Source organism: Thermobia domestica, chromosome 8 (assembly GCF_964235325.1).
Source record: "Thermobia domestica chromosome 8, izTheDome1.hap1.1, whole genome shotgun sequence".
Taxonomy (NCBI): domain Eukaryota; kingdom Metazoa; phylum Arthropoda; class Insecta; order Zygentoma; family Lepismatidae; genus Thermobia; species Thermobia domestica.
Genome location: NC_137461.1, coordinates 153,118,508 through 153,142,514, shown reverse-complemented (window position 1 = coordinate 153,142,514; position 24,007 = coordinate 153,118,508). Strand labels below are relative to the sequence as shown.

The 24,007-nt window shown below is 34.8% G+C and overlaps 1 long non-coding RNA gene across 1 annotated transcript in view; it reads left to right on the top strand.

The window, feature by feature from the left end:
* Positions 1–24,007, top strand: part of LOC145691869 (uncharacterized) — an 84,030-nt gene that overhangs the window by 5,873 nt on the left and 54,150 nt on the right. The gene's annotated exons all lie outside the window — the stretch shown is intronic.

Below are 24,007 nucleotides of genomic sequence, written 5' to 3'. Positions count from 1 at the left end.
TCTGCATTTACTTCTAAACCCATGTCCCTGCAAGCGTTCAATAAGATCTCTGCATTTCTTTCTATTGTTCTCCTATCATCGCCCTATTAAATTTACATCATCAGCGTATGCCATAACCTGGTGAATACCGTTCAACTCTAGGCCCTGGTTGCTATCTTTGATTTTCATTATAGCGTATTCCAGAACGAAGTTAAATAATAACGGCGACAACGCATCTCCTTGTTTCAGGCCATTTTCGACGTGAAAGCTCGTGGACAAAAATTTTCCTACCCGGACTTTACTTTGGGATTCATTTAAACATATCTTAATTAATCTAATTAGCTTTCTCGGTATTCCAAGTTTTGTAAGAATGTTGTTTGTTTCTCTCCTAACCGAGTCGTACGCCTTTCTAAAATCAATAAATAGTTGATGTACCGGGGTATTGTATTCCCACTTGTTTTCGAGTATTTGGCGAATGGTAAATATTTGGTCGATAATTGATCGATTTCGTCTAAATCCGCACTGATAATCTCCAATAATTTCATCTGCGTATGGGGTCAATCTTGCTAATAGAATATTTGAAAGGATTTTATAGGATGTTGACAGGAGAGAAATGCCTCGATAATTATTAGTCAGTTTTGTCGCCTTTCTTGTGAATTGGAACAATGATTGATTCTTTCCACTCTTGTTGCAATTCTTCCTTGTTCCAGATAAGGAGAATGAGTTTGTGTATCTTGCTCCACAATTTTTCGCCTCCAGCTAAAACTAACTCAGCCGGAATTTCATCTACACCCGGAGATTTGTGTTTCTTTAATTTCTTTATAGCGGTTTCTACTTCTATTCGGTTGGGTTCTGGAATATACGGTTATGCGGTGTGTATCTCCTTTCCTCCACGCACACTAGTTTTTGGTTGCGTGTTAAGCAAATCGTCAAAGAAATCTTTCCATCTATTTAAGATGCTATCCGTGTCAATGAGAACTGTACCGTCAGATTTCTTTAATATATAAGCACGAGGTTGATAGCCTTTCTTAAATTCGTTGATTCCCTTATACATATCCCGTATGTTTTTATTTTTACTATTATCTTCAAGTTCCTTAATTTTAGCTTTCAGAAAATCTCGTTTCTTTGTTCTAAAAGTTTTGGAAGTTTCCCGCCTGATATCTGCGAAATTTTGTGTAGTCATTTCATTCGGATTTTGTAGCCAGCGTAATTTTGCCTGTTTTCTCTTCTCTACTAGTCTTACGCATTCCTGGTCGAACCATGGTTTGTTCCTACGTATTTCCGCGTGTCCCAATTTTTCTTTTGCTGAAATTTTAATGCTATCTCTAATTTCAATTCAGGTATCCTCAACACTATTGCACTCCGGCATGGGTGGCGATTAGGGGGGGCAAGAGGGGGCAGTTGCCCCCCCCCACGTTTTTGAAGAGACGCCCTAATTTATATAATTTCATTTGGAAATGTAAACAGGGTGTCCACACAATTTGGAGAGAAGATCTCTGACTTTTCCCTGACTTTCCATGACGAAAGTTCCAGATTTCCCTGACCCCTGAATAATTTAAAAATATAGAAAAAAGAAAGAAACTCCAGCCTCCACACTCCCCATAGTTGGCCTTGTTCTCTTCCGCTTCTGTTTCTTTCTTTTTTCAATTTTCTTTCCAAAGGAATGTAAATTTACAAACATATGCATTAGGCCGATATTGATTAGGCCTACATATTACACAAAATGTAAAGTTACAAACGAAAGTGTCCAGTATACAGAGTACTTAAGATATGAAAAAATACACATTATATGCTTACACATTATAATACCAATTACACAGCATTACAATACATTGCCTATAGTAATAAACGGTTCATACATGTTTTTACTCATTATTAAAAAAAAAAAAAGAAAAAAAACACAGACACACATACTTTTTCTGGTGCAGTTGTTCATCCTTTCTCGCATAGTTTTCTTCTCATTGATCTGAATATCCTACTTGTTGTCTCTGCAGTTTAATTTTCTTTTCTTCTTCCTCCTGCTCCTTTAGTTGTTGCTGAATTTTCCGTTTCTCTCTCCTCTTCTCGTCTCCAACATTTATTTCTCTTTTCTTTTCCAGATACACATGATATTGTCTCATTGAACTTCTCACTGAATTTATCATACCTCTTGTAATTATTAATCCTGATTATCCAATATTCTCATCACAGAATCATATATGATCCGTTGAGCCACCCGAGATTCTTCTTGTAAGTTGTCAACAATGAGAATTTTATTTATTGTGAAACCAGTATACAGAGAAATCTTTCCATCTATTTAAGATGCTATCCGTGTCAGTGAGAACTGTACCGTCAAAAAATGCGTTTCCGTGAAAGAAGATAAAACACAATTTCATAACTGACCGTAAGTCAACGAAGTTCTTCCCATTTCCTAAGACTAAGTAAAAAACTCATCAAGTCCAATACCATCTCTATCATTGGCTATGAATTCATTCGAGTGTTCTTTAAATTCTTCAGTCTGAGCTTTTACTGTGAGCTGGAGATAATATTTCTTCGTGTTCTCAGCCACTTATCCAGATATACTCTTGGCACCATGCAATTCTTCTAGAACAGCGTCTACTCTTTTGAGCAAATATGCCAGGATGCAGTTAGATATGTGTTTTTCGCAGAAAATTAGTTTGAACAACTATATCAGAGAACACATTTTGCATCCAGTAACAGTAAAGGAATCAACCATATTTCATAAATTCAGTAATTGAACAATGGACCTAAATCGATTTTTCTCTGACTTTCCCTGACCAATCTGCTATTTCCCTGACTTCACCTGACACATTTTTACTTCCCTAACCTTTCCCTGACTTTCACTTATTTACAAGAATGTGGACACCCTGGTAAAGGTTTTGTATGTATTACTGTTTCATAGGAAAAAATGGTGCCATATGGTATTTGCCGTTGCGTGAGTACGTATTAGATATTTGTCTTCCCGTGGAGTTAATAAAGCTACAGGAATTGCGTTTTAATTGCAATTCAAAGCAATTAATATTGCAATTGCATATTTCCTTAAATGTCATAGCATATGCTTGCAGTACTTACTGTATTTCATTTTCTAAGAGTAAAAACATCATTTAATGGCATGTGTGGAATTAAAAGTATAAGTTGTTCATTAATTCCCAGTTTTAATATAACTTCTGCAAAACAAGCATCATCATTCATTACTATGATTAATATTATCCTTTCTATTTATTTGTTTTGCAAATTTGTTATTAAATAATCTGATCACACACAATTTTCCAGACAGAATTGTAAGATATTCATGAGCAAGGAATCAAATCTCTTCTTACACTTTCGTTGTTTAAGAGTATAAAGGGCCAGGTACCTACCTGTATTGCTCTTACGAATTTACTTAATAAAACAGAAATACGATATACGGCATTTTAAGTGAAAAAAGATAGTATCCTATTAGTTATGCAACCTTTCATCAACCTTAGAAACAACAAGGAAATCTAACATTGATATACAATTGTTAAGATCATGTCTTGCTCCCCCACTTTTAAGGTCCAACCGCCGCCACTGCACTCCGGTAAAATAGCTTAAGTATAAATTAAACCGTTTGGAAGCCGTGGGAGCAAATAATGTACTAAATAGCAAGTGAAAATAGACTGCAAACAGTTAAAATTAGTAATATGCAGCAAACTGCTAAAGTGACGCCATGTTTGAAGCTAAGTGATAACCATGGACAGGATTCAGGCCTAGCTTGTGATTTTTATCATTTTGAAGACAGTGTGAGGATTCGTGTTTTCCCAGATATCCCCATCACCTGTAAAATTTGTCCTATATGTTAGAGCCACGGGGAGCCTAGCTGGATATAGCCCTGTTTGAATACATACTTATAGTTAGCGTAACATTGTTCTTTCATTAGTAACATGGCGGTAGTTTTGGTGTTTTGGGTAGATAGATTAGTTTCAATAATGTCTGAGTAAACTTAAACAGGGGCTCCCGTTTACTCCCGGAATGAGTACCGGCTTCCGTTAAGAATGGGTTAAATCATCATATCTTACGGGTTCTTTTCCCTTCAGGAAGGGGACCTCTCATTTCTCTGTTCTTCTTCCTCATAAATAGTTCAATTACAACTATCAGTTAAATTACAGAGCTATGAATTAATCAGCAATAGGGCCATTTTGGTCCTAAATCAGTTTACCCCCACTTTCCGATCATCAGAGCCGATTTAAAGAAAGAAAATCTGGATACTTGATTAGCTTGTGTACAATTATAGATTGGGTCTAACGTGTGTTTGAAAATATGTTTTAGTATGTGTAGTGTAGTTTATGTGAACTGTAGTTTGACAACAGTAAGTAGATATGTGTGGTGAATATGTGCGTATGTGCGGACAGTGTATCATTTATTTCCAAATTCATTTTCATTATGGTCCGTCAGAATAAGTATTTCAAAATTTCAGTAATAATTTAGTCGTTCTAGTGCAAGAAGAATTCAAAGTGCACGGATTAGTATATATGCTCTCAGCGCCGTAGTGTTTGAATTTTGTACCAACCGCTGTTTTCAGTTTCCGGTTAGTGATTAGTTTCCAGTTAGTTACGCAATTGTGATTTAGGTTTGTCCAAATTGAGGTTTATTTTGCTATAAACTCCAAGAACATATTATTTCTGGCCCGTAGAAACCAGTAGTTAGTTACTTTGATCATTGATATGACGTCTCTGAAAATTACAACGTTCTACATCGCTAAATAACTACAATATAGAATTAAATAAACTTCGCGTATTTCCTTAAACAGTAGTCGGCCATATAAAGTTATTTCTCAGACCGCAACATTAATCCCTTTTCCATTCGTTGCTGTAAAATGACATTCATTGTTGTCGTGCAAACAAATCATATTTACTTGAGAATTATCATAGATGATATTGCTTTGCTCATTAAATAAATATGCGATCTTTCAGGCTGTGAAGTGAAATGTATTATGGCTTCGAGGTAAAAGGATCTGGGTTCGTATAAGCTTTCGTGTTTTAATCAATATTGCGATTGTATTTGCCGTACTGGCGTATGCGTTAAGTATATGAATATGACTGCTTTGAACAGTCTTGGATATATTAAGTATAGGGTGTCTAATAGTGAATCTGCGATATAGTGTTTATAAATATATGTAAATAATAAGTATATATGTATATTGAAATAAATATAAAAGAATAAGAAAGCATCCCTAGATATATGTGTGATATATCCATTGATGTGAAAGAATGTTAAATGTATGTATAATGATTATTTTTTTTTTCGAGTGTTGGTTTTTACACCAAAGTTATGTACGAAGATGTTTGTGTAAATAGAAGGCTACATTTGCATTTCACAGTTTGGGGCTTGTTTACACTAGTATTTGCACACCGAGAATGTGGTCTAACAGGGTGGACAGCGTTATATGGCGAACATTTGAAACGTTTTATGATAAATCAGAGAATCTAAGAACCATCTGAAAATACGGTCTGTTGAAGTTTAGGCGTTTGGCTTAATATTATCCAACAACCGTAATTTTTTCCCGCGTCATCCGACAAACCATTTCACTATTGTTCGTAGCGGAGACAAAGTGGAACAGGACGAGTAATTTAGTAAATAAATACAATAAACCTTCGTTTTATCGTACCCAGATGTCGACCCTCTCTCCCCTCCACATAACTTCATTTTCTTAACCTTAAACTAGGTAGTTGTGGAAATTAATCGACATCTCAAGACGTAGCGCTCTTGCGATTGGGGCGCCACTGGTGTAGTTTGGCAACTAAAATCACCAGTACAAAATTAATTTTTTATTTTTTTTTTTTTAAGTTTTGGCAAATCCCTAGTTAGGATTTTCTATTTTTTTTATCGCTTTTGCTCTAGTTTCCCATCCTGTCCTTAGAACCTCATAGTTCTCTGAGGGGTCGGATATTATTTTTTTTTATTATTCTAGAAATTCTAAATTAGCGCCTACACCACTCTTCTGATGTAATTCGGGATCCTCAAGGTCTCGGCCGTCTGGATTTGCTCGTTGCTTTAAGGACATTTGTCATGCTAAATATTTTGTTAGCTGCCTGTTTCGGCCTATGAGTGAATATTTTGCTATAGAATGTTGTATATTAAAATTCGACCACTTTCCTTTGTAGTTGTAGTGTTCTAGCTTTTCCTTTGACGCGCCTCTCTTCCTTCTCTTCCCTATCCATTCTTCTATTTCTTGCTCTGATTTTTTTATTTTTTAACCTTACCCCCAAGTTGTGAACCTCAAAAAGTTTTCATTGCTTAACATTTGTCTTTGAACTAAAACTAGCAAGTGAGATATCGTAAGACACGATTCGTGGTGGTAATTTATTGACGTACAGTACCAAGGGACTGGTTTCATCACAAATTGACCTACTGCAAAAGCGACCTACGGTTCGTTCTACCATTAATTTTTGCCTACCTTTTCTCTTACCCTGTGCCGTTTGGGATTTCATCTCAGGTGATGGATTATTCCTGTATCTGCTTTCATTTGATCTCGATAAATGTTAATGTGGTAATAGTCTGGACCCAATAGTAGGTGTATCATTTTAGATTTATAAATTTATATATATATATATATATTGCACTTACGTGCCTGCCTCATGTGTTAATGATGTTAATGTATATTTAATAAATATCAAACTATGTCGTTATGCTTAGTAAGAATTGCATTATGTCGGATTTATTTATTTTTTTCTTTGTGATGTAAAGCGTTGCAACCTAAAGAAAAATTATTAGTCGGGGTAATGAATATTAATTGAATATTTAAGAATATATACAGTATATGTATATTGAAATATGTGTATTGATTTATAAAGATGAGTGATGTATACGTATAATATTAAAGAAAATATGTAATATTGTATTGAGAAAATATATGAATATATATATATATATATATATATATATATATATATATATATATATATATATATATATATATATGGCCGTCGTACCTAGACCCCGAAAACTTATTGGTTGCCAAAGCAGAATGATCCGACATATATAATGAATGTTAGAACACCGCCGCATATTATACGATTTTATTTTAACTGTGTAGTTTCACTAAACGAAATATGTAATAATTAACTTTATTATCTGCATGTCCTAATACATGAAAGCAGGTCGCTTCGTGACTCCATTACAAAACAAACCTATGTCATATACTGTAAACAGAATATCCGAACGTCCGTTGTGTACCAACATATAAAGTCCATTCCTCCACCTACGAATCTCCAAGTTGAACCAGTTTTTTCTATCTTCGAAATTGTGACGCCAAAATAACCAAATTCTTACCTGAAACCTAAAAGTTTTTGTTTGTGCTTATATATATATATATATATATATATATATATATATATATCTGATGTGAGAATATATATTGAAACGTGACAGAGTAGTGTTAAAACAATTAAATTAATTTCAATGAAATTGAAATAATATGAAAGTTTAATCATCCGGTGAGAAAAGAACTCAATTAGGTCCATAATCGAACCTAAAATTTAGAATAACTTAAGAAGTCTATAATCTTCCTGGGTAGGAAGACAGAACGTTGATTATATTCTATTATTCGAGAGTGAAAATGTTCAGTAGAGGGCACCCATAGATTAAACTGTGCCGTGTGACTTAAATAGTTTCCACATATGTGTGCTTATGACAATATTTTGGAATACATCACTTGGACGCTGTAAAAGTACCATCATAATTACTATGTGATTAATATTTATCTTTGTCATTAGCGAGATTTGGACTGGTAAAAGTTTTCAAAGTCGAAAACTTCTAAAATTTACCAAATGAGAAAAGACTCATGATAACAAAGTTTTTTCTTCTTCTTCGATTTTTCTCTTTTAATTTTATAGTTTAGTAAAACATATAGATTAATGTACCAAATATTTAAGATATATATATATATATATATATATATATATATATATATATATATATATATATATATATATAGTGTGTGTGTGTGTGTGTGTGTGTGTGGTGTGTGTCATTAAAACCTAAAATTAAAAGACTTATATAAAGATGCAAATATATTTTTCTTCTCTTCTGTAACAACAGGTAGATACGTATGTATGTTTAGATGCGTCATTATTTACACTAATTATTTTATGTATGAACTACCATACGTACGTGTATATTAATAGCATGTCTTATAATAATTTTCCTTTTTATGCGAATATAAATAAATGCTTAATACCATTGTAGTTAGCTAGTTTTCTTCAATTGAACATATACACTGTCCAGTATGAGTGCGAGTGTGATTGTAGAATGACTAATTCTTAAGGTGTAATATCAATATTAATTTGTTGTATTTATACTAATTGAATATGCGCAATACGTTTCCTATGGGTTAATGTGTTATGCAGATCCTGAAAGATAATTCCTAGTTAAGATAAATCGGCTCTGGGAGAACAGCTAAGATGATAGGATAAGCCAGAACGAACGACTATCTTCGGAAATTCGAAAATTGGCATCTACAAGGAAAATTTTCATTGTTCTAAATATTTATTTATTTATTACTTATTATTGTTTTTTAAGTTTTTCTCTTCCTGGCTAGTTCAAAATGTGCAATCGACTTTGACATCGGTTATCACATACCAAATACCGGTTAATTATCATTATTAAAAAATAATATATCGACAATTCAACTAAACTTTCTCATCAGCTGAGCTGGGTCTGATCAACTCCCACTTGTGTAGTTGCCTGGATCCAGGTCAGGGTTGTATAAGGGGACATGTGTCTTTCCCGGATCACTTCCAAATTGATCTTCCATTAATAGCATCCAGAAATAATTCATCCTTTAACAACTAATCGAATACCCTTACCGTATTTCCCATAATTACCCAGTATTCCTTTTCCTTTTACTTTCCCTTAACCTTTCTCCTTTCCTCTTCCTTTTCTTCTCCTCTTTTACCTTCTTTTCCTCTCACTCTTTCTTTTTCTTGTTTCTAACAAAACTGAAAGCAAAATGGGGTTGTGACTGGGAGATGTCGTTACACACGCGGTCATTACAATCTCTTTGATAATTATTCTTCGGAAGTCCGATATGAAGCATTTAAAAACAGAAGTTCAAAATCAACTAGAAATAATACTAATGGAAAAGTTTAAATAATTGATTTACTATCTATTCTATTATTACACCTCCCATTCATGATTCACCACATCGCCCCAGCATCAATTCACATTATTATTATTATTATTATTATTATTATTATTATTATTTTGCTTCAAGGATGCAGCAAAATTTGGAATTACAAACTAGAAAGATCAATGGCTGTTATAAAGGTTTTTCCCTTTATAGAGTTTAGAACATCCTTTGTAGATTGAAATGGTACCGATAAATACTTGGTATAGCTGTTACACTTCTGCAAATTAAGAACTATCCTAAATTCTTGTGTGTCATGTTTCCGGAACACCAGAAGTGGAGAACAAAATTCATTATTAACTGTGGGTATAATTATTTTTGCATTGATAAGTTCTTGAATCTGTTTGTCTACCTGGTCCCTGATATGTAATGGAATTGGGGAGGAACGGTCGTAAAATACAGCACTTAGAAATCCTAATTTTATGAACATATCTCCTAAAATATCCGATGTCATCAGGAGCATACGTAAGAACATCCCTGTACTTGTATAATAATTCATGAAATGCTTGTTTTTGCTTTTCGTCTAAGTTGGGGTTGACGTCAAAGAGCTCTTTATTGAGAAGTTTTTCTGTGTATTTTAAGAGTTCTTTAGTTTCTTTTTTCTTAAACTGTATGCTTTTTCTATAAAATTTGGTTCTTTTAAGGCGTTAAAAGAAATTTCGTGCACTTCCTCAAGAACTGCCACTGGGGTATTCCTTTCTATAGTGACGCTGTTGCTATTAGGATTTGATATTAAAATTGTCATTTTGTTTGGCTCTATTTTCTGGTCGAGAGCATTTAACCTGTTTCTCGAGTGTTCCAGGAAGCAATGACATGTACATGAATCCCGCATCAGCTATTTTTTTCTTTCCTGCTACTTGAATGAATGTATGCGAGCGTGGAGGAAGTATTATCTGCTTAGTCACGTATAAGCATTCTTGCTTTGGCTGCGTTATTATTTGAGTTGTAAAAGGAGGCTTCCGTGGATATTTAAAGAAGTAAATTATATTCTTTTTTAAGTCGATGGTGAAATGTGAACGTTGGAGAAAGTCAACTCCTATAATTATCAGCATTGTCCTGCTGATTATTCGAAAGTAATGAGTGAATGTTGTTTGATCTATTTTAAATTTTATCAGTGCTATTTGATTTAAACAAATATTGTTTCCCGAAATTACTTTTACTATTGTCTGAAATGGAATTAGACTTATCCTAGGGTGCAAGGAATTGGACGGTCAGACCGATATCGTACTACCCGTATCAATTATTGCATTGGTTCTAATTGTTAAATGTGACCTGTTATTTTCGTCTTCTAGAGTGACGTTTTCTCTTCTCTCTGCCAATTGTTTTGATTGCTGTTCTATCACAGGAATTTCATAAGTTATGTCATTGTGCTTGCTAGTTTCTCTTTGGTCTTCATGTTTCGGATGCTGATGGCTGTCGGCCCCCTTGCCAAGGGGTGGCCTTACACTTTTTTGGACGCTTATAACAAATGGATGCACCGTGTCCCCGCTTCCGGCATATCGCGCATACTAAAATTTGATCTTCCGTGGGTGTGGCCTGCTGACTGTTCTGGACTTGTCCCTGTTCTTGCTTTCCGCTATTATTGTTATTCCTCTTCCTGTATCCCTGATTTCTATTCCTCGGTTGGTTTCTATAACTTATCTGCGCTACCACTAGCGATAATTCTGCCATTTTATTGGCCAAGGTGGATAGATCATGCTGTGGGGATTTTGCTCGTGGTGGGGAACGGTCTTTGGTTCTTGAGTCGTGTTCTGATTATCTTGAGGATTAGGTACTGATGGTTGAGAAGTCGTTAATGATGGATTCGATTGATAGGTATTAAATTGTTGTTGGTATGTAGGCACATAACTGTGCATTGGTTGTGTAACAGATTGCGTTTGTACAGGAACTGGTGGTATGAACTGTTGTATAGGATACATTATCTTTGTCTCTGTTGGTAATGCATGTGATATATTCTGCGGGTTAGGTATAGGATTTTGGCCGTATAGCATGTGCAGTTTTTGTGATAGCTCTGCATGCTCTCTTTTTCTTAAAAGGTCATTGGCGGCTTCCAATGTGTTTAATTTAGTCTGTAGGGCGTCTACTGTTGCAAACCTTTCTAACGCTATCTTATTAAGGAAATCCCTCTGCAATCCCAATGATAAATGATGGATCTATTGTTCTTCTGGTAGTAACTGCCTGATTGCTCGGAGTTTAAGCAAAAAATATGAATCTATGGACTCATCTATTCCTTGTTGGACTTCGAATAACTCTTGTTCCGTCTTGTACGATGGAACCTGCGGCCTACTCAGTGCTATTAATTTAGATTTTAAAGTTTCATAAGACATCGTTCCGAATTGATTCTGGCTTTTAAGTTGCAACACAAGATCTAGTGCCTGTAGATATATAGGTAAAATTTCCTTCTTTTTAGCTGGTGAACATGCTTGTATGTTTGCCATATGATCGAATAGCATGAAAAATCTGTCCGGGTCCTCATGCACGTGTCCCGAATATTTCGTCAAATGAGGCATGTTAAAAGATATATTAGATGCACCTCTGTCATATTTGTATTATTTCCTCGTGACTTATATGTCTGTTTACCTAATCTAGTTTCCGGCATAAATCGCACTCGGGAAAAGTAAAACGAAAAGGAGGGAGGGATAATGAGACTTAGATGGCTTTTTGATACTGACCTTATCAGTGCCTGCTAAAAAGTTAATAAAAAGAGCGTCCCGTACAAAACTTCGGTGCCTACACCACGCAATGACTTTATAGGTAGAGACTAAATAATGGACTGGGCGAGAGTTATCCCTTCACCAGTTTTATTACAAAATTAAGTCTTGTATCTACAAAGGTTCTAATAACAAAGTTTCTCTATTAATGACCAAGGTTTGTAGGCTATAATGTTTTGTACAGGTAACCCCTTAGCTTCATGGCAGCCTCCAGGACTCTCAAGGATTCGGTTCTAGGAAACCTCAGCACAGCTCATAGTAGCCTTCGCGAGGTATGGTATTGTTTAAGGTGATAAACTTAGCTTTATGGCAGCCTCCAGGGATTAGTTGTGGTTAGGATGACCTCTTCGCTTCATAGCAGCCTCAAGTGTTTAGGATAGCTTGCGATCAGTTGGTCGACTGATGCCAGGTCCCTCCGTGGCTGCGCTTTTATGTGTTCTCTTCGGGTTCTTTCGTGAGGTCCGTCTTCTTTCGGCTTCCCTCGGTGTCTTCCGTGTTGACTTCTCGTCTGCTTCATTGTTTATAATCAATAATAATGCGTATATACCAATAACGTTTATAATTATACGCGTGTTGACATGTGCTTCTGTCGTGATGTGGGGATCCTTACAATATAGATAAATAAGCAATTCATATTTATTTTTCCACCAGGCCATCATCAAAGATCAATGTGTGTGTAGAGATAAGTATGGTACGTTGCATAATATTGGTACCCATGAATAAATAGATTGAATGCTATATCAGCATCAAATCAACATTAGCAATTCATCGATGTTTGGAGTAAATTGAATGATGTTATTCTCAGTGATTGTTTGCTATTGACTTCATTCTTGCTGTAGACGGTGGTGGAATGAACGCTGCACGTGAAGTGAGAAATGACAATATCTTTTCACTCTGATGTATTCATAGGGACCATTAGTAAATCTGAGACGAATGGGAGTACAGCTGATTGTTCCCCACTCACATAAAATTCCATGTGTGGGTCCTATATGGCAACTATGAACATGTATTGGATTTTCCCGTTCACCTGTAGGTTTACAGATACCGTTAATATCGTTTACAGATACCGGGTTCCATCTTGCCCTGCATATTTATTTATTTGGAGGGAAAATGCAAAGTTCGATGAGCTCTTTCGAATGACACCACTATTGGCATCTGGAACTAAGGATGTACCAAATAGGCGGGTCTTGGGACAGAGACCTGCACCGGCTGGGCTCAGCCCGAGGTCCCGCCCGGCCTGCGGGCTGGGCTTGGGCGGGGCGACTGTTATTCCTTTGGGCCGGGCCGGGCCGGGCTTGGGCGGGCCGACACTGATTTCTCTTCAAGTCGGGCCGGGCTAGGGCCGATTAATTGCAATTCTTTAATAATTATTGACTTTCGTTAAACAATAAGTAGAATAAAGGCAAACGTTGAAGAAGTGTGTCCGTGAAAAATGTTACAAAATGAGACTTTTAAAATTTTTCGGGCCCGGGCCGGGCTTGGGCCAAGAATTTTAAAAAAAATTATCGGGCCGGGCAGGGCTCGGGCCAAAAATCACCAAAACTTTTCGGGCCCGGGCTGGGCCGGGCCTAGGTACATTCCGGCTGGATTGGGCTCGGGCCGAAAAATTCGGCCCGTGCAGGTCTCTATCTTGGGGTCCTTCGAGATTTCTGACTTTTGAATGAAGTTTTAGATATATTTCTCTCTACCTCTCTCTCTTGAAGTACTGGTTTTTGGCCCCATAAAATTCCCAAATTACTAAATTCTCCAGTGGACTTAGTGATTTTTTCCTAATCTTAAACCTGATACCATTACTGAAAGTGATTCTTTTTAAATGCCACTTGGCGTGTGCAAAGGGAAATAAAAAGCTAACATTTTATGTAAGTGTTTTAGTGGTAAACAGACAAAATAATGAAGATGATTCGGCGTTTTAGAGGGAATAGGGAGCAGATTATCAAATACAATCTTATGATATAACATAATTTCACACCATAACTGTAAAACAAACAAGGAAAGAATTGTTGTATGATGATCATTAGTGAACAATTGTTTAAAAGCTTGAACAGTGCTAACAGGGCGCAATTTTGTAGGGGAAAAGAGAAAGAACATGAAATAATCGTATAATTTGTTCTATATTCAGGTGCGTTAGTTGTGATATTAACTACATTCTTTATTTCAGTGAATAAACTACGTATAGTAACAAATACTGTCATTTCTACTTTCCAGTAAGTATGTAGGCTAATACAAAGCACGCCCAGGTAAGATTATGTAATAGTATATTACATAACCTTATCTCGAAAGTATTTTGAAAATAAATTACAAACTAAAGTAAATAAAGGCCATTCGGATGAGTAACAAGATCAAAATTCATTATTATTGCAGCTACTAATATTTTTACTTCTTTACTATTTTGGTGCTGTAACCTAAAATTACTTTAATGTAACTGTAATGTTATATTACCTCAATTGTACGGTAAGAGATCGTAGTTTATATTTAGATCGTATGCCACCCTTAGTAAAGGGAGCTATCAGGCACTTAGTAAGGAAATTATTGTTAAGTAAATATTTAACCTTTGTTGTAATGTATTTAGTTCACGTTAATAAGTTTTCCTTGTTGAAAGGACAACAAAATGATTGTTTTCCAAAGTGAATTGCAACCATATCTTCAAGGTTACTTTTAGCCTAAAGGGCACCTCTCTACCGTTATACATCCTCCATCCTCCTCCGTTATACATCATAAAGTAAAGCCCGGCCAGACAGTCACTGGAGAGTTTTACTTGGGCGTCATGAAGCGTTTGCTGGCAAGAATTCGTCGTATTCGGCCCGAATATCGCAAAATCGGCAGTTGGACTCTTTTGGACGATAATGCACCATCACATCGTTCGCGACTTGTAACTGAATTTTTGGTCAAAAATCACATTATTCGGTTGCATCATCCGCCCTATTCACCAGATCTCGCTCCGTGCGATTTCTATCTGTTCCCGAAACTGCATTTGGCGATGAAAGGAAAGTGGCACGTATCGATTGATGCCATTGAGAAGGCGACGACCGCCGTCCTAAAGACCATTCCAATAAAGGACATGGAGAAGTCGTTTGACAACTTGTTGGAGCGTGCAAATATGTGTATTGATGCAGAAGGGGAATACATTGATTAATAAAAATGATTTGTTCCAAAATGTACATTGCTTTTTTTGTTTTTTAAAACGTTCGGTTTCTTTTGGAATGGAGGGTGTAATTTTCATATCATGTTTCTCTATCCCTAGAGCTCCCAGTGGGGTCCAATGGACCCCAAGACTATGTTTGACAGTTTACTGTTCGCATTGATTTCACTCGTGTTAAATGCTAAGCCGTTACTTTTCCTATTTTTTCTTGCTCTTTTCGTTACGTAAGTATCATTTTGTTTCCTTATTATTTTCTCTGAAAAAATGAATGATATAGCGTTGTTTACCAGATGGGGTCCAATGGACCCCATGGTTTTGGATTTTCGCTCTCGTTTCTAAAGTGTCCAATACATGGCGTTATGAATTTGTTACTCCTGTTAGTTATAAAATTATTTATTTTGTATTTTTCAAGTGTAAATTACGGTAAACTATGATACCGATAATGTACAAAGTGCAATGAATAGCTTATTATTTTTACAAGTTTCTTTCAAAATGTAACTAAAATAAAAATTCTAGCTGTCGATTTGACTTTTATTATTTAAATTGAAATAATCTTTCAATGTAACATACACGACAAAACAGAAGTGCGGTTCCGAATGTTTCTAGATTTCAGCAGTGTTTTATGTATTGGCAATGAGGGGGAGAGGACAAAAGTACTTGTGAAGAAATTGCTCAATTGCTTGGTATGAAAAAGATGTAGATTCTGGAAAGACAGTGACTACTTACCGTCAGATGACAACAATGATCTAGATTATGTTTTCTTCGAAGGAAGTGGCAGTGATAGTGGATCAGATCTAAATTATAATCAGCAGGAGACATTGGATCAACCAAGTATATCAGGTAATGAAGAGAGATTCAATGTCTCACGAAGTGATGAAATTTGGCATGGAAGTGATGAAATTTGGAATTTCAACAGCGATTCAGAGTAGAATGCCAAGCAGAAATATTGTTAGTGAGAAAGCAGAACCTTCACATTTTGCAGTTAGAGAATGTGACTCAAAATCATCTGCGTTTGTACTGTATTTTCGGCCTCCGCTGCTGAAATTGATATGTAAATGGAAAAACACAGAGGAACGGATATCTTTCTGTGAGCGGTGGAACGCAATGGATGAAACTGAACTGAAGAAATTTGTAGGTACGTTGTTACTTATTGGTGTGTATAAGTCCGAAAAAGAATATGCCAGTCAATTGTACAGTCGCTCGGATGAGTGTCTAGTATTTTCCAAGATAATAAGTCATAATAGATTTCAAATCTAAATGCGATTTGATAATGCAGTCTTGAGGCGTAGAAAAAATACATTCAAACCGGGAAAAAATGGTATTAAAATTTTGGTTTTATATAACAGTACAATAAACTATGCTTGGAAGATGCAAATAAACACGAGGGAGAACTCAAAAGATTCCAGAGAAATTGAACAAGACAAAAAGTGGTCATGGATCTTACTTGCACAGGATTTGCTTTCAAGGCGCCTAAAATTAGTTGGTACAATACGACGGAATAATGCAGAATTGCCATCAGTTTTCTCGCTTTCTAAGGAGAGAAAGAAATTCACAACCATGTTTGGATTTCAAGACAAGGTAATGATAGTATCTTCTTGTCCTAAGCCAACTAAAGTTGTAACTCGTCATAGTACAATGCATTCTTACCCTGACAAACCTCAAATCACAGAAGATTATAATGCAAACAAAGGAGAAGTGGATACCATGGATCAAATGGTTCAGCACTTTAGGTTCAAAGAGAATGACAAGAAAATTGCCCACGTAGATGTAAGAGGATTGAATGCCTATATATTAGGGACTTTTCTTCACTCTGTGCTTTCAAAGAACAACTCAAGAAGGAAATTTTTAATCGCACTTGGGAAAGAGGAGGCATTCAATATGAAGACATTTGTGACATTCAAACTACTCCCAGAATACAGCCAAAAATGATCATGAACCAGTTCGAAAGAACATATGTCACCATGGAAAGGAGAGAGAAAAACTTGCACGAGTTGCAAAAACTACGTTTGCAATGAAAAGTTGTGTGTGACAAGTGCTTAAGCTCTTTGTATTGAACGTTACGTTATTGGCTAATATATTGCATCAACATGTTTAACAATTTATATGTTCTGAGTTATAAAAGAATAAAAATGTTGTTTATGCGAAACAATATAGTAGGTATAACAATGAAATTAGTTACTATGTTTCCAAACATTGTATATACTTCTAAACAAAAAATAGAGTTTCAATTTTGGACATGATCTAGTGTATTACAATTTTTATAGTGTTTTATATAATTTTTTGTATGTTCTACGCTTCTGCCTTCCTTTTTAATTCACAAACTAGTGTGGAAACAGAACTATTTGAAACAGGCCAATTCGTCCATTTTGGAACGGGCCATCTTCTACAATTATAATAACAACAAAAAGATTTAAAACAATTCTAGTGAAGCAGTCAACTTGGCCTTAGTGCTGTGACTTTTAATTATAAAATCTCCCGCGAGGGAGATGAATAGAATAGAACAAAAAATAAGAGACAAAATGAAGAAAGAATTCGAAAGTGGTAAAATGGAAACAAACATTTTAAATATCCCAATTCAAATATTGTATTTTAAGTATGCGAAATCACAAAAATAATTGTGAAAGCACTTTTGAAATAATAAAATAATATTCTTATCTAGGATGTATAATTACAAACTTGAAATATATGAACATTACAAGAGCTATAACTAAACCACTGTTATACTGTGATGACCATAAAAACTAAAAAAATTTGTTAACTATTTCATTCCTCATTTACAAAGAAAAAATTGCATTTAAATAATGAAATTTTGTCCTGGGGTCCAATGGACCCCAGTGGTATTTAACGTCAGTATTATTTTCCGGGATTCTAAGGGCTATAGATTTTGTTCCCATTCTGCAGCTGATAAGGAATGTAAGATCCGAAGTAGGTGGTTGACTTGGCAAGAGAGGTTAAACTCCCAAAAGTGTAATAGTGTGATGAACCATCCACTACCTGCTCCGCCCCTTATCGTTTACTATGAAATGAATGTGTGATAAGGTATTGAGAACGTCTATACAATGTTTGGTATATAAAAGCATTATTTTACACATGTACTTTTCGTATATATCATATTAATAAGTACGCACTTGTATTTACAAATACTATTTGAAATATATTTTACGTATTATTAACTTTTAACTACTCTGGTGGGTCTCACAGAGCACAGCCGTCATATGTTTCTCTCTAAATTTAAAGGTGTCCAATAGATGACCCTAATTTTTTGTCCATCCTCATAGTTTCGTGTGAACTATCGTTGTATAATCAGGAACAAAAATAAGTACTCTGTTTTTTCGCAATATGACTTGTTAAGGGTATGAGATACCCCATCAGAGTTAAAACGTTAGTAATTTTTATTGAAAGTCGTGAGTGATAAACTTTCTCTCTTTCGTTATATATATACATATATAGCTGTTGCTTTCATAAATTTTCTGTTTTGTATATAGAACTCACCAAACAAAACAACAAATACCAGTAATCGTAGAGAAGGCATTACCTTCTGCAGCTAGCACATTTTGAAATGGGAATGAAATTACCTCTTTTTTAAAAATACATGACTTTGTACAAATATATGCTAGACTGTGTGAGATTAAAATTTACTTGAGAACGCCAAGATAAGGACTAAAAATACAGAAGAATGTTCAGAGTGATGAAGTTGAAAGAGAAACCAAACGAAGAAATTGGAAGCGATGTAAGTGCAGATCAAGTGGAAGATAGTGGTCACTCAATCACTAGTGACGAATTTTTTCTTGCAGAAGTATATCATAATGGTGATGTACAAGAAGAAGGTGACAGTTATTTTCAGTGATGTTTTACACGCAAATCTGGAGATGAAATTAGCAAAAAAGACAAGAAGAAAATAAATTCATTATCTTCCTGAAAAAAGAAAAACTTATCCAGCCTCACATTTCTCAACGTGACACTAGTAACTTGTCAGCAGATTTGCATTTAATCGTTCAACAAATTTATTATATTGGTAATACGAGAAAAAAAAGAAAGAAAAAAAAAGAAACAGAATTACAATGACAGCTGTAAAATAATAATATTAATAAAAATACACACATACACATAGACAGACACACACAACAAAGTTAATATTTGTAAAAGAAACAATTAGGGTCTGTCAGATCATAGCAGATAATTACTGAATTTTCTTTTCACCGGAGTACTTAAGGTCAATAGATTGTTTAATGTCATAAGAAAAATGTTTCATTTGATTTGATAATTGTTGTTAAGTGTTGGTAAAAATCAAACTTGTGTGTTACAAATTCTTTGTACAGTAAATTAAACACATAATCTTGAAATAACTTGACCTATTTGTGTAATATGGATATATTTTTATTTGAAAAAAAAAAATGAATTTACACAAATTACTTATTAACAAGAATTTTATGCATAATCGAAAAGTGGATCAAAAGATTACGATCTTGGCAAAGAATTTTAGGATTGATCCAAAAAAAATGCATCAAAAGATTGCGATCTAGGTCAATAATTAGTTCTGGATCAGTTGCCACAAAATTTTTGAACAGCCCCTAAATCGAATTTTCTTATCTGTTACGGAATAAGCATATCATAATGATTTAAGTAATAGTATGGGTTTGGCTACACTATATGTAATTCTTCAGATATAAGGCGTACAAGAAAATTTTTGATTGAATGAAATATATTGGATTTTTTAAATCAAGGGCCACAAAATTTTCAAACGGTCCGTAAATCGAATTTTCGTATTTTTTACATAATAGGCACATCATACTAAGTTAAGTGATAGTTTGGGTTTGGATACATTATATGTAGCTCTCCAGATATAGGGCGTACAAGGAAATTTTTGATTGAATGAAATATATTGGATTTTTTGGATCCTGGGCCACAAAATTATTGAACGACTCCTCAATCAAGTTTATATATATATATATATATATATACGGAATAAGCACATAATACTGGGTATAGTGATAGTTTGGTTTTGACTACCCTGTATGTAGTTCTCGAGATATAAGGCGTATAAGAAAATTTTTGATTGACGTTTTGGATCAGGGGCCACAACATTTTTGAACAGCTGCTTAATCAAGTTTTCGCATTTTCTACGGAATAAGCCCATCATACTGAGTTAAGTGATAGTTTGGGTTTGGCACACTGTATGTAGTTCTCGGGATATAAAGCGTACAAGAAAATTTTTGATTGAATGAAATATATTAGGCTTTTTGGATCAGGGGCCACAAAACTTTTGAACAGCCCCTATATCAAGTTTTGATTTTTTTTTACGGAATAAGCATATACTGAGTTAAGTGATAGTTTGGGGTTGGCTACACTATATGTAGTTCTCCAGATATAAGGCGTACAAGAAAATTTTTGATTGAATGAAATATATTAGATTTTTTTAATCAGGGGCCACAAAATTTTTGAACGACCCCTAAATTGAGTTTTCGTACTTTTTACGGAATAAGCACATCATACTGAGTTAAGTGATAGTTTTGGTTTGGCTATACTATATGTAGTTCTCCAAATATAAGGCCTATAAGAAAATGTTTGCCTCAAATATATTGGATTTTTTGATCCAAAAATAGTTTCAAAACTTGAAACCACATATTTAGTTTAGTAAATGTTTATAGGTGAAACGAAAAGATAGTTCAATTATTTTATTGATGTAACTACGTCCAGTCTGTTTTGTAATTTTACTTTGAAAGTATTTGTCATACATATTCCCTAAATTTTTCATTGTGTATTTTTGTAATATTTACTCTTGCATAGTAAACATTTTTCTGTAAATATTTTGTTGTCTAGTAGTATGTTGTTTTTAATGATACAAATATATGATGCATTCACATTAATATACGAGCTTGTATATATATAAACAACGGTATAGTGTTCTTGATAATAATAAGAATAACGTAGATTAGTGGAAACTAAACCATAATAACAATCAATCGTGAGAATCTATTTGTACGAAAGTTACTTTGAACAGAAGCTTGAAAGATTTCATTATTACTATTTGAATGTTAAATATTATTCATTCTTTTAATGTACATCTTCAACGAGAAGCCACTTGTCGATTTGATAAAAGCCTTCTTCTCTGTGTGAATGTGAATGGACTTTTTATATTAGGACATCGTAATTCATTAGAAGAAGTACTGAGCGAAAGTTTCTCTGTATCCAACTTTATCATGTTCCAGATCTATTTGTTTGAATTATATTCTTTATGGCAACTCATTTTAGACTACGTTTACAGACAATAGTAGAAAAACAGTTACCTGATGTCAAATTTAAAGTTTCAAATCCTGTTTGGTGTTTGGTCGAAGAACATATACACCACTTCTTATGTAGTGTGTTGTAGGAATATTTAACTAGAGTTTACTCATGGATAATTAAATTGTTCATTTTCTGTGGCCGTCAATGTGACACTCCAGGTTTTAGGCCCCATAAAATTCTCACATCACTAAATTCTCTAGTGAGTTCAGTGATTTTCTCCTTACCTTAAATCTGGCACTATTACAGAAAGTGATTGGCTTTTATCAGTAGTGCCACCTGGCGTGAGCAAAGGAAAATATAAGGCTAACATTTTACGTAAATGTGTTAGTTGAAAACAGACAAAATAATGTTGATGACTTGGCGTTGTAGAAGTGTGAAGATATGTGTATTTAGACACATGACAAAATATCTTATTTTGAACTATGAGACATTTTATTTAAAAAAAAACATCACAGTGAAAAGGATAACCATTCATTTAAAGTTAAATCACCTTTCGACTTTTTTTTTTCTAAGTTCATTTGTCTTTCCCACTAGGAAGTCTTATTGCTGTTTGTCATTTCTTTCTTACATTTCTAATTTCTCAATTAATAAAAACAACAGATTGCTTCCCCGTCCGCATTCCTACCATTACCTTACCTTGGTTAATCTACGAGCACGCACTTTTTCATCTAGACGGAAAATATAGTGAATAACCGAGGATATGAACCCGGAAGGGACGCTAAACAAAAACGATTGAGAGACTTTTGGAAGGGTCAGTTGACATGGAATCAGAAACGAGTTAATATGTAGACCGCGAGATTCATTTTCAAGTTTACGACAAATTTAGCCTTGCTCTGTCCTAAAGAGCACATTTGTATCAGCTAACGTTACATAGCTGTTAACGACGATGAATTGTTCACTAAAGAGTAGTTTCGACTCTGACTAAACTTGCGATCTTCGTAAAGTTGGTTATTTTGTCCGGGTTTCGCTAACTCTTAATCTTCGACTACCTGAACGACCAGCCAGCCAGAGATGGAAAGACGTCAGCCCATCGGAAGAATCGTCAAGAAGGCAACACCCTAATCTACAAGTAAGTGCAAGTAGGTTAACCTGTCCTCAAAGTTGCTCCCTTCTCATCCCTCTCATCCTCTTTAATATCACAGTCTGTTTCTTTTGCATATGTTCGATTTTATTTAAATGCAACCCAGGTCTGATCCCGTACCTTACGTTCTGTTAAGTTCAATGTATGTTAAATCCTGGGCGCAACTTGTCGGTTCTGACATCCCCAATTACATTACTTATAAGCGTACTATCTGAGCTCTCAGACCGACAAGGGGCGACTGCACAGAAGGAATAGGGAACAGATTACCAAATGAAGGATTATAACGTAATTTTACACCGTAAGTGTAAAACTAAAAGTGTAAAACAAACAAGGAAGATATCGTTGTTTGATAAATATTAGTGAACAATTGTTTACAAGTTTGAGCAGTGCTAATGAAATTATTTATATGTTGTATAAACACGTTGTTTTGAATTTTAAAAGATTAAAACATACTTCGAACTTTTCAGAGTAAATGTTCTTAACTTATTTCGCAGCAGGTAGAGGAAAGTGTCACCTTATCTAAAACTCTTCGTGGTAGACGTATATTACATTTAGGTACTCGAAAATGTTTGCAGCTCTGTCAATAAAAATGAATTATTTGGTGTGTACAATTATACACTGAAAGGATAAAATATGTCAAAAGGTCCAACTGGCAGTTAAAAAAGCGGCATTAATGTTTCTAGTTACATTTGTACGAACTATCTGAATGATATTTTCTGTGCACAGCGTAATCGTGTAGAGGGAAAGAGAAAGACCATGAAATCACTGTATAATTTTTTTTATATATATTTAAGTGTATTAGTTGTGAAATTAAGTGCATCCTTTATTCAGTGAATTAACTACGTACAGTAACAAATATTGTCATTTTCGCTTCGCGTTAAGTATCTAGTTAAGACAAAGGATACTTAGGTAAGATTGCGTAATAGTGTATTACACCATCTTGTCTCGAAAGCATCGGAATATGTACAGGTATAAAATCCTCCGATCTCTGGTATAAGAGTGTTACAAAATTGCTTGTTCTCGTGAGTAGTATTGGGAAAAGTAACTCCATTTCGTGTAGGCTACCGTTCCTTCAAGTTGATGTAATATTGATTACACCAACTCGTGAGCGCGGGACTGGAGGGACCAACCAAATTAAAAACCTGTAAAAAAGTCAGTCAACATACAATCTTTATGCAAGAGTTGGATTTCAAATTGTCGTTATAGCTGCCATTAGATACAGTCGCTGGCTCAATCAAGCAGGCTAAATAAAGTGCCATCATTGCATATATAGACCTTTCACAGTGACCTATTGGAATCAAAGCCGACACTCTCATACATGGTTGAACTTAACCAAATCATACTCCTCTCTATCTCCCTCTCTCTCTCTCTCTCTCTCAATCAATCAATCAATCAATCAATCAATCTATCTATCTATCTATCTATCTATCTATCTATCTATCTATCTATCTATCTATCTATCTATCTGTCTGTCTGTCTGTCTGATTCCAGACTTCAGCCATTATTATATTACGTTCGTTTCCACTTGGGGTTTTGTACGAATTATCATTTCTAATTGTCTGGACTACTTTGCATTGGTTTCAAGGAAGTGATTTTAGACTTATATTTCACCTTGGTAACTCGAACAGGTTTCACTACGTTTTTAGTGTGATTTTCCAAGCCTGAGT